The sequence below is a fragment of the Schistocerca serialis genome, chromosome 2 (genome assembly GCF_023864345.2).
Source record: "Schistocerca serialis cubense isolate TAMUIC-IGC-003099 chromosome 2, iqSchSeri2.2, whole genome shotgun sequence".
Taxonomy (NCBI): domain Eukaryota; kingdom Metazoa; phylum Arthropoda; class Insecta; order Orthoptera; family Acrididae; genus Schistocerca; species Schistocerca serialis.
Genome location: NC_064639.1, coordinates 772296250 through 772307256, shown reverse-complemented (window position 1 = coordinate 772307256; position 11007 = coordinate 772296250).

Here is an 11007-nt window from a genome sequence, read left to right as displayed (position 1 = left end):
TCAAAGGGAAAAGGAGAAACACTTACGTAGGCAATTATGTGGCCTGTAGCTTAGCTAGTGGGCCTATAAGGGTGTTGTTCGTCACACGGAGACTGTATCACAGGACTGAACTATCAACTCAGTAATTTGTAACAAAAAATGGTTCAAATGGCTCTGAGCACTATGGGACTCAACTGCTGAGGTCATTAGTCCCCTAGAACTTAGAACTAGTTAAACCTAACTAACCTAAGGACATCACAAACATCCATGCCCGAGGCAGGTTTCGAACCTGCGACCGTAGCGGTCTTGCGGTTCCAGATTGCAGCGCCCGTAACCGCATGGCCACTTCGGCCGGCAATTTGTAACAAGATAGCAAGCAAAACACTTCTGTAGCATTTAGAAGAGAGAGAAAAAAATCGCTGTGAAGGCATCTACTCGACCTGTAGCATATATAACTGACCCACAACCATGTTGTTTCTTCACAGAGAGAGTATCACGGAAGTGAACAATTAGGTCTGAAACCAGTATCAAAAATTGACCAAAGCACATTCTGCACCAGATGAGAAAGAAACAAAACCCAATTAAAGCATTTAGACAATCCCCTAAAGTATCTGCAGATGATGTGCCAGCTTCTAGCATATCAGACGAAGTATATTTAAGAGGAGCGTGTGACTATGCTTGCAGCTCCTTCCGCTTCAAGTAAACAATTAAGTCCTGCTGATTGGTCTCTGTCGCCTCTCTACCTCTCCCGTTATCACCCAGAGAGATTTACTGTTTAGGTTATTGTCGACCTCAACTGAATGACAGCTGCAGATTCTCCACAAAAATGCTGACTTAGCGTCTGTCAGTATTTTTTTCCCTTCTCATATTACAGCCTATGCAACTGTGAGTGTCATACAAAGTCACTGATGACGTGTATCGTCCTGGGGAGGGGGAGGGGAAAGAGAAGGGAGGTGAGCACATCGCTTTACGTCGATGTCATGGTGCTCTCTGTCGATTTCTTTGAGTCCCCAAGGCACTGACATCCTTGCCAATGGCGTGCAAGCTCAGTCCCCCAATCTGTGACCAATTGTAATTTTTATAATTCGACTGCGTGAGTACCATCGTCTACTGTCTGCATTTCATGTTGTTGAGAGGATGAAGGGCCTCCAATGCTATCAGGCAATATACTCTCCATTCTCACTAGGTGCTCTGCAGTGAGAGAATTACGTTGTGGATATTTCGTATAGCAAATTTATTTTTTATTATTATTCCAAATTTGCGATACTGTAGAGAAAGCATTCAAAATAAAATAATGAAGTCATGGCGTAGTTTGAAAAATGTTAGTTGAAGGATCCTCCCTGGTCTCAGGCAATTTTATCTGAATTACTTGTAAAAGAAAATGACGTTGTTATTAGACTATCACATTTGCATCAGGCTGTATGTGTATGCACACCTTGTAGGTAACATATCTGCAGAATGCTAGCTGAGCAGTATATTATTTTCCAAACACACTGACTTTATGTAAATATGCCACCTAAAATGCGTAATGAACTACCTATAACATATGTAAATATGCCACCTAAAAAGCAAAGCACATGGCTTATATTCAAACACCCCCACAATTAAGAACTGGCGCACCGCCACTGCTGAATTATATGCATATCTGACGGAACAGAGTATTGAATGAGGTAACGCATTGCATCGACACTGCAAGCATAAAAACGTCAAGACGATAGTAAACACGCAGACTGAAATGCAAATGTGTGTCTATCTGATATTAGAATAGTAAATCACTTTTGAGCACTTCAAGACAATGGCTTGCAATACCTCTGAGTAAGTCTTCTCCCATCTCTAATTATTATTATGTGTGAGGCAGCAAATAAATCTTAGCTACAAAGTACTGAGCTAATCAGGCAAACATGGAAGCAGTCTGACAATCTGAATGTATTTAATTACACCTACTCCTGATGCACGTCAGAATACACCCTCAAATCATACGACACAAGCCTACTGGAGGTTATGTACAATAACGACTCCCGAATTTTGCAATTTTAAAATGGTACTAAGGCTCTCTAGAAGCTACAGACTGTATTTCCTGGTTGGTTGGTTGGTCGATTTGGGGAAAGGGAGCAAAAAGCGAGGCCATCGAACCCATCGCATTAGGAAGAATGGGGAAGGAAGTCAGCCGTGCCCTTTCAAAGCAACCATCCCGGCATTTGCAAGAAGCGATTAGGGAAATTATGGAAAACCTAAATCAGGATGGCCAGACGTGGGGTTGAACCGGCATCCCCCCTCCAGTATTCTAACCACTGCGCCACCTGGCTCGGCGTGTATTATCTGTAATCAACAATTAAATAAGACAGTTGTCTCATAAAATGCCACGTCTCACTCAATATAGCCAAAGCACAAAGAAACAGCATATTAGGAAAGAAGGAAGTAGGTACTCGATTTTAAGAAAGAAAACGACTTTTGGTTTGTGGAAGGAAGAACATTTTTATTACAATGTGTCACTTACCCTGCAGAATGGTATGTTATGCTTAAATACGCTCATGAGACGACCAAAGATGCGAACAGAGAAGATGACAGAGTCGATATCTCGAAAAGAAATAAAATTGTCTATTTTTTATTGTGTTGTATGTGAGATGACTGTGGACTGAAGACCACAACAACAAGTGAGATGTCACATGAGCAAACTCTGAGGAGATTTAAACTAAATATTTCCACTTCTAAAAGTACTTCTACAACTTATTAAAATATACACAGCTTACGTGTTTATGACCTCTATGAAAAATTCAAGCAAAAATAATTTAGTTATATTTCACCTCACAAGTACATTAAGATTACATACTCAGCTGGTGACATATATTTCATTTTTCTGGAAGCATCGACAATTATTTCTGTGTCAAGTAGGGTGGACAAACCACTGATAGGTTGAAGGGTACAGAAACATGTTTTGTCAGAGCAGCATGTGTGTGTACAAAATATTCGAAATACACGTCATGGCATCTTAATTGCGTAAAACGATGACAGTAAGAACTACTTACCAAAGAGGCTGTGCATTGTGTTGCACCAAAATGCAGATGTACGCACGTAGTGCTAGTTCTCAAGATGCCGTAATGCAAGACGGCCACCATGTGCATACTGAGAAAAAAAAGCAATATATAGCTAACTAACAATAATTCTTTTCCTCCTCTGGTTGTGAAGCATGGAGGGTAACTGACTTTAGAGGGTGCGCTAGCCAATCTAGACAATGGCTATTAGACGCGTGTAAGGCTAGTTGCTATTAAAGTGCCAGAGAGTTCCCTGGACAGTCTAACTCTTTTAAATTTTTTTAGACACTGGGGGATGAGAACGCTCCTCCAACCACAGCATCAATTAAGAGTGTACTACTTCCAGTTAAAAAAGTCTGCACCATTACTACGTTTGACCAACTTCGCATTATCCCCTTAGCGTCACATGAACATCGCATAATGTGTTCATATCGCCCACTGCTTTGCCTATGAGATACAATGTGGCGTTAATGGAGAGTTTATACATGCTGGTGACGTATGATATGTGCAGTATCAGCAATCCTCTTCTGGTGACTGCAGTGTTCTGTGCTGATGAAAAGACGAAAAACTTTCCATAAAAATACCACGTAATTTACTTTGACATATTCCGCACAAAAGTACTGAATCACTTGAATTAATTCTTTAAACAATGCATTTCAGGGAATGTCGATATAATTCATTAAATAATGACCTTAGATATCTACACTATCTGGACACCTGGCTGAAAATAACTTACAAGTTCGTTGCGTCCTCCATCCGTAATGCTGGAATTCAATATGGTGTTGGCCCACCCTTAGTCTTTATGACATCTTCCACTCTCGTAGGCTTATGTTCAATCAGGTGCTCGAAGGTTTCTTGGGGAATGGCATCCCATTCTTCACAGAGTGCTGCACTCAGGAGGGGTACCGATGTCGGACGGTGAGGCCCGGCACGAAGTTGGCGTTCCAAAACATCCCACAGGTGTTATACGATTCAGGCCAGGACTCTGTGCAGACCAGTCCATTACAGGGATGTTATTGTCCTGTAACCACTCCGCCACAGGCCGTGCATTATGAACAGGTGCTTTATCGTATTGAAAGATGCAATCGCCATCACCGAATTGTTCTTCAACAGTGGGAAGCAAGAAGGTGGTTAAAACATTAATGTAGGGCTGTGCTGTGATAGTGCCACGCAAACCAACAAGGAGTTCAAGCCCCCTCCATGAGAAACACGATCACACCATAGCACCACCGCCTCCTAATTTTACTGTTGGCGATACACACGCTGGCAGATGACGTTCACTGGGCATTCGCCATACCCACACCCTGCCATCTGATTGCCACATTATGTACCGTAATTCGTCACTCCACACAACGATTTCCCATTGTTCAGTCGTCCAAAGTTTACGCTCCTTACATCAAGGGAGGCGTCATTTGGCATTTACCGGTGTGATGTGTAACTTATGAACAGCCGCTCGACCATGTAATCCAAGTTTCTCACCTCCCGCCTGTCATAGTACTTGCAGTGGATCCTGATTCCTATTTGATGGTCTGGATAGATGTCTGTGTATTACACATTACGACCCTCTTCAATAGTCGGCGGTCTCTGTCACTCAACAGACGAGGTCAGCCTGTAGGATTTTGTGCTGTACGTTTCCCTTCACGTTTCCACTTCATTGTCCATCGGAAACAGTGGACTTAGGGATGTATGGAAATCTTGTGTACAGATGTATGACACATTAAGTGACACACAATCACCTGACCACGTTCGAAGTCCGTGAGTTCCGCGGAGCCCCCAATTCTGCTGTTTCATGAAGTCTAATGACTACTGAGGTGTACTCACACACACACACACACACACACACACACACACACACACACACACACACACACACACACATATATATATATATATATATATATATATATATATATATATATATATATATATATATATACGCACACACACATACACACACCAGCCTCACGCATGTGTGGTTGGAGCAGGTGCTCTGTGATACCTGGCACATGCGCTGTGAGCTAAAACACAAGTCACACCACATCTCATCACAGCGCAGCGCATCTCGTCTATAATGCGATGGAAAGCACTGTTTTATTTTTTGTTACAAGCACAGATTTAAGCCAACCATGTGAGAATTCCTAAATAAGGAATTCCATTGGTACTTGACAGGTATTCACCTTCTTTAAGTTCTACAGCGCTAACACTATCATAGTGACCAGAGATTTACAATAACATTAGTATATCACAACCAATCTATGTGTGTCTTTTTGCGGAACTGGTCCATACGGTTTCTTCTTTTCAGGATGTTGGGGGGGGGGAGGGGGAGGAGGGAGGGAGGTAGACAGTCATGGTGGGCTGTGCCCTCCAGTATCTTAGAGGTCACAGGATGCTGTAAATTTTCTGGATGAATAATTGTTAACAAATCTGTATCAAGCTCAGCAGTTTGTGGACAGAAAAAATGCTGAGATATACATTGCCTATAAATATTACACACATAGAACAACGAGATATGTAGAGATTTAGCGTGGGTTATAGCTACCCCACATCCCAAATTGGTCTAGTCCAATATTTGTATAATTGAGACATATCGACAGAAAACATTAAATCACAGAGAGTAGCCAATAATCCAGGACAGCAAAGGAAATGTTACAGCTTCCCACCTCTCAACAATATGAAGCACAAACAGCAAATGGTTACACTGATACAATCGAATTATAAGAATTAAGACTGCTTGAAACGTTGGGGGCTGCGGTTGGACGCCATTGGCTCAGATGTTATTGTCTCAAGGCCCCACAGCGATTGGCAGACAGCACGACGACGTCGACATAACGTGAATGGTCGACCTCCTACCGCCCACCCCTTCACAGGGTGACCTTAACTCGTGTTGCCAGTGACACTGAGTATGACATTCGAAAATCATCAGCTGTAACATGACACCGGAAAAAAGTGCTGCGTTTACGGTCAGTACCTGAAGTGATCCCACTAATGATGATGTCTCGCAAATTCTTCTGCCCACCGAATTGCGTGTACAGACTGCAGAAGCAATTACATGCAACTCCTTCCTTTGAAACTACTGGCTAGACTGTTTAAGATAGCTAACAAAGGATATCAGTAAAGGAAGGGCAGGTGAGAAACAGACATTCAGGTCCACAAAATATAAGTTATTTGTCCGTTTATGTAGATTTCTTTCGTCTTTGTCGCCTTTGGGAGCTTATCAGCGCGCTAGTAGTGAATGCATTCCAACATTCCACAAAATTTTGCTAACGTACCTACCTGTATAATGTTCCGTGTGTGTCGACGTAAGTCATTATTCTGTCAAAATACATGGAAAACTATACATTTCAGTATTTTCTTTAATGATAAGCCTTCATTCCACACAATTCCGATCAAAGACACTCTGTTTATATTAAAAAAGAAGATTTCTCATTTTATATCTTACTTTGTGTAACGTACTAGTCGATAAATCCAGCTATGGTCGTAGCTGTAACAGGGACTATCTAGGTAACAAGACTACGCACATGCTAGTTCTAGTTGAAATTAGTGCCTGCTGTTTCCTTTTAGAGCAACTTAACGAAGGCGTAACATTCTACTAGGTGGCGTATGGAATGTCACATTCCGAAGGAGGTAAAAAAGCTACAAAAACTAGACGTACATGTAGTAGGACTGGGTAATGTGGAACTGAAAGAAGATAAAGATATATACTCAAGCGAATAAAGTGTAATATCAGCAAACGGCATAACGGTAGTAGAATAAGATATGAACAGGAAGAAAATGCAAAGAATGGCTTGCTGTGAATAGGTACCGGCAGCTGTGGCCGAGTGGTTCTAGGCGCTTCAGTCCGGAACCGCGCGACAGCTGCGGTCTCAGGTTCGAATCCTGCTTCGGGCAAGGATGTGTGTGATATCCTTAGGTTAGTTAGGTTTATGTAAATCTAAGTCTAGGGGACTGATGACCTCAGATGTTAAGTCCCATAGTGCTTAGACCCATTTGAACCATTTGTGCATACATCAGTAATGGCTTGGTTCCCATCAGAATCTAAACCTAATCAATCCAAACTGCTATAATTCAAGTATGTAAGTTGACGTCACAAGCATAAGATGAGGAGACAGGGCATGTGTGGACGTTAAATGGAAAGCTGATTATGTAAAGGAGACTGGAACACACTTCTAGGGAAAGAAGGAGCGGAAAGTAGAGTTATGGAATAACACAGGCTAGGCAATAGGAGTGAAAAAGCACATAGATTGCTTGTATTCTGGTACAATTGTCAGGTAGTAAAAGCTAGTACATCGTTCACAAAAACACAAGAGGTATTCTAGGAAAAGGTCACGACACACAGTTTGGTACCAGCTGAATTACACTGTGATCAGACAGAGATTCGAAAATCAGATACTGGATTGTAAGTGGTATCCAGGATCAGATATAGACTCAGATGACAAGTTAGTAATGAAGGCTGAAGTTCAAGAGAACCGACACAAAGAATCAACGACCATAGATATGCGATATCGAAGCACAGAGGAATGATCTGAGGCCGCACATGCTATGATATGGATACCACAGCTGGTAGAAAGAATGGACGTCCACGAAAAGGGCAATTACGGAAGTTCAACGAGCAAATGTAGGCCCAAGGAAGCTAGCTGTTATGAAATAATGAGTAACAGAAGAAATATTTCAAAGAAGAAGCACTTCAACTGACAGTAATGGGAAGAAAATACAAAACTAGCTTGGAAAGGAAGAAAATATTAGCAAGTCACTTAAAAATGGAATCAATAGGGAATGCATGAAATCTAAAGTGTGTGCTTGCAGTAAAACATGTGAAGAAATTGAAAAGGAAATGACTGTCGGTGGGACAGTTTCAGCATTAGGAACGTCAAACGACGTTTCTCAGGAATTAAAAGTAAAGCTATCAATATCAAGAATTGAAAACTAATTTTAATATTAAACGTAGATTAGAGAACTGGTAGATGGAAAGATACGTTGAGGGCTTCTGCAACAGAGGCATAACATCTCTTAACCCGATGAAAGAAGAAATGGGTGACGATGTGGAAGATACGAGATCCAGTACTAGACAGAGCTTTGGAAGGGCAGGAGGGGCAATAATATTCCCGTGGAATTTCTAAGACCATTGGAAGTAGTAGCAATCGAAAAAATAGTCAAATCAGATGTAGAATCTTTTGTAGTGCGCCAACAGTATTCGATCATAAACGCGTGAAGTAGAAAGATTATAACCGAGCCAGCCGCAGGCGATGCCGGATGTTACGACTTAAAAACCATAACACAGCCGTCGCGCTTTGCGAGGCGAGTCAGCGAGGTGAGGTGTGCCAATAGTTGACACAATAGCACCAAAGTAGTAGAAGCCACACCGGCAACTGCGGAAGTGTTTAGCATACGTGCCACAAGGCGTAGCTAAGTCCAAGCCAGTGCAGCTCATGAGCTTATAAATACCTACTCACTTCTATCCTGAAATTTTCTTGTGTTACTATTGCAGCACTACCAGCACGGGGCTGTGACACTTGTTGTTGAATGTTTAGTTACGGAAAAGATGCTTGAGTGCTTTGCTATTTGTAATGTGAATTTTGTTACAAGTAGAAAGATTTGTCACACTTCAGAGGTAATGGGAGTCACAACTGGCTAGTACCTCTTAGATGCATGCAGTGTAACTTAGAAAGTTATTCAGCACCTCGTGCATAATCAATACCGGTGGTATGATCCATAAGTAAACGCTATGGGCATATGCTAGGCAGTGCCGAGAGTTGAAACGATTAATGATTAGACATAAGAACTAGGTTAATTTGGTTCAAATGGCTCTGAGCACTATGGGACTCAACTTCTGAGGTCATTAGTCCCCTAGAACTTAGAACTAGTTAAACCTAACTAACCTAAGGACATCACACATATCCATGCCCGAGGAAGGATTCGAACCTGCGACCGTAGCGGTCTCGCGGTTCCAGACTGCAGCGCCTAGAACCGCACGGGCAGTTTGGCCGGCTAGGTTAATTTATTTTATTTCTTCTGTCTGTAGTAATGGTCTTTCAAAATGAGTGTCGGGAAGAACAACGCTTCTGCAGAGTCAGAGATTCAAGATGTGTCAGAACTAGAGGCAGTTAGCGTATTATTGGGAAGGTTAGCGCAGTTGACAGCAATTAATACGGAGTTACATGGTCTAGTGGAGACACAATTGCCGTAGCGAGGTCTAGGTTTGTGAGCTGCAAGTTTAGTTGCTGCTTTCTTTGGTAAATAATCTGAGAATGTGCAAGCATTTGTGGAAGTTCTTAAGAATTCAGCAGAGATGTAAAGATGGTCTGACACAGAACTTTTAAGCATCGCAAAATTGAGATTAGCATCACGACCAAAATCTTATGTAGGGCACACAGAGAGTTTCAAGGGAACTAGAGTGTTTGGAGAATTTAAGAAAGGGTTTATCCAGAGGCATACGAAGCAGATAAGTGCCAGACATTTTAGAGACCAGTTGGGCATGGTAACAAAGAAGCATGATGAGTCACTGAAAGACTTTTCAGACAGAATAAGAAAGATCAATGGACGAACTAATGAGTTGGGACAGAACACAGTGGTAAATGAGGTGATTTTATGAGAGGCTGAGCAGAGAGAGCTTGACGCAGTTTTTGAGAGGATTACGTTCAGAGATGTCAAAACGGGTACAGACAGGGGGTCCAACTGATTTGCGTACAACTGTCGGATTCGCAATAGAAGGCGAAGAAATTCACATCTTAACCAAAGTGCAGATTAGACAAACAGTGTTCTAAACCATTAGAAGTTGTTATAGATGTGGGCAATTGGGGCATGTGAGGAGGCAGTGAAGCCAGTCTCGGGACAACGAAAGTAGAGGCAGAGGTCACAGTAGTTTCAGAGGTAGAGGATTGGAGAAGGACAGGACGTTAAACGCCAAAAGGAAACCGAGTTCCATCTACGGTGGTTCCCAGTAAGATTAAACGCTACATAGTCGTATGCAGAGGGAGACTGTGCAGTAAGAGGGATAGCAGAAAAGAAAAATTGCTGGATAGCGTTCGGCACAGCGAAGTATGTGTCGGTTGCCAGTGGTGATCTCATGGAACATAAGCAATGGAAGCCACCACTGTATGGATTACATAGAATGGGAGATAAAGATATCACATTGTTAGGATCAATGGATGTAGATTTTTACCTTGGTATAATTCAGTTCATACAATGTGTAGAGATGGTGCCTCACGTGAATGAGGGCTATGGCATGATTCTGGGATTGGATTTTTTTGTAGAAGCATTGTGCCATAATTGATCTTCAGTAGCATATGGTGGAGCTTGACAGGAAAATATTTCAGTTGGTTGAAACCGCTGTCACTGTAGCTATGTTGCGAGGTGAGCCTATTACAAATGACAAACCATTTAAACCATGAACAATCACACTAAGACTCGATCAACACAATTGTGTATCTAAATGTATTGAAAATCGCTTTTGGTTATTGTCGAGTATAGCTTACCAGTAGGAATTTTGTGTGTGGTGGAACCATTGGAATTAAATAAAGTATGTGATAAGCAGGTTACTTGGTGAAGGGAAGTGTTGTACGCATACGAGTATTTGCAGTTAATTTTAGTGCCGAGGATTTATGGTTAACGAAGGGGTTGTCGATTGCTAATGTGGATATCCCGGAGGAGGATTAGTCGGACACAAGGGGCGATGGTGAGAGACAATCGCCAAACGCCACTGAAACTGCGTTACGAGAAAAGGTAAAGCACCTAAAGGGAAGTAATAGGGAATGAATGGAAAAGTTAGTATTGTTCTTTAGGGATTTGTTTTTTGTTTCCAAAAGGGCTGTTGCCAGCTACGCATATTATTCTACACTGTGTACAACAGGAAATGAATCACCGGTTTACCACAGACCATACAGAGTTCTGAAGTATTTGCAGCCGTCTCTGGTAGAATTTATCCACCAGCAGCTGAAGGATGGGATTATCACGGAGAGTAATGGACCGTGGGAGCAGGAATTTTCATACCCAAAAAATA